The sequence below is a fragment of the Balaenoptera musculus genome, chromosome X, assembly GCF_009873245.2.
Source record: "Balaenoptera musculus isolate JJ_BM4_2016_0621 chromosome X, mBalMus1.pri.v3, whole genome shotgun sequence".
Taxonomy (NCBI): domain Eukaryota; kingdom Metazoa; phylum Chordata; class Mammalia; order Artiodactyla; family Balaenopteridae; genus Balaenoptera; species Balaenoptera musculus.
In genome coordinates this window covers 34,305,300-34,307,060 of record NC_045806.1, presented here as the reverse complement: position 1 = coordinate 34,307,060, position 1,761 = coordinate 34,305,300, and the positions used below count along the sequence as shown (strand labels likewise).

At 36.6% G+C, this 1,761-nt stretch overlaps 1 non-coding gene across 1 annotated transcript; it reads left to right on the top strand.

The window, feature by feature from the left end:
- The first annotated feature begins 974 nt into the window (after positions 1–974).
- On the top strand, positions 975–1,046 carry TRNAE-UUC. The gene has a single exon. It is a non-coding gene; the product is annotated as a tRNA-Glu (tRNA).
- Positions 1,047–1,761: the final 715 nt, after the last annotated feature.

The window sequence follows — 1,761 nt, the reverse complement described above, 5'->3', positions numbered from 1 at the left end:
CCATGGCTTTTTTCTCAAAGGTTTCAATCTTAATAGAAAACTATACTTAGCATTTATGGAACCTTGTCAGTCAAAAATCAGGGGCCGTACTGAGTCACAATCCCTTTTTGCTAAGAGCAAAAGTAGCACTTGGATGCTGTTATTTTTACTATCATTATTATTATTGAGAATACAGTATGATGAGAAACCTAATTTTTTTTAGCATTGACTCATTTTTTTATCAAAAGCCTATGAAAATTACCACTTCTCTCATCTATACAAAGTGGACAATAATATCCACCTGGCAGAGTTATGAGGGTTAAACAAGAGAGCATTTGTAAAATGATTACCTGATACAGAATCAGTGTTTCTCAAAGATAAGGAGATCTTTCTTTCCTCTTAAGCATATCATCATTCTGGTAGTCAGTTTTTCCTTCCTCCCACAAAAATTCAAGGATGGTCCCTAGACAACCACAGCAAGCAACCCAAGGTTTTTCTCATAACAGGGGGACAATGAATTTTGTTGAATAAATTGAAATGAAGCTTGATGTAACATCTTTCCCTAGATTGGGCTATAGAACTGTCTCATTATTGAAGGTCATTGACCCCAAAAAATCAATCAAAGGCTCTGAACTACAATGTAAATTAGCATTCTTTTAGAGAAAGACACAGGAAAGGCTGAACTCATATCATTTCAAAAATCAAGAAAAGGTGTCTCTGCTCCCAGTATGGTTGAGTAAGCTCCTACTGGACTAACTTTCCCATAGATAACAGCTATAAACTCTGGGGAAAAAAAAAACCCACAAAGAAACCCCAGCTACCTGAAGGCTCTGGAGAGTAAGCAAAAATAAGAAAATTCCACTGGGGAATCAACCTTGGGAAGCAGGGAAACATGGAATGAGCTTCTGCTGTTTATAGCTCTTAGCCTGAGATTAGGCTGTAGTCAACACTGCAGAGGGCTGTTAAAACTCCCATAGAAAATCCATTTTGGGAATTCCCTGGTAGTCCAGTGGTTAGGACTTGGCGCTTTCACTGCCATGGCCCAGGTTCGATCCCTGGTCAGGGAACTAAAATCCTGCAAGCTGTGTGGTGCAGCACAGCCAAAAAAAGAAAAAAAGAAAAAGAAAGAAAGAAAGAAAGAAAATCCAGTTTTTCTAGCCTGAAATGTTCAGGGCAACTCATACCCACAGTCACTAGAGTGTGAGAGAAAAATCCTAGAATGAAGTTATCCGGAGAAGAGAAAGTCTAAATTCTATGTGTATCCTTTGCCCAAACCTCCAGCTGAGCCCTGAACCACGGACACAGGGAAGACACAAAGTATCCCAGCTAAGGACAAAATAATTATATTGAGATTTGAGATACTACCTAAGAGACAGAGTTTGCAGTTTAAGTCCAACCAATTTGATTGCCTGCTTAAACAGAGAAACAATCTTTGGAGGAATATAACAGAATTCAGAGTCCCCATAACATTCAGAATGTCCAGGATATAATACAAAATTACTTCAGTTATGAAGAATTAAAAATGTCACCCATTTTCAAGAGGAAAGACAATCAATGAAGACTAACCTCAAGGCAACCCACATATTAGGATTAGCAAACAGGAAGTTTAAACTCGCCATTATAACTATGCTCAATGACTTAAAGGAAAATATACTTGCAATAAATAAATAGAAAATCTTAGCATGGAATCTATGAAAAAAAAACAAATAAAAATTCTAGATCTGAAAGATACAATATCTAAAACAAAAGTTAAGAAAAAAATTAAAAAGTTAATAAAAAACC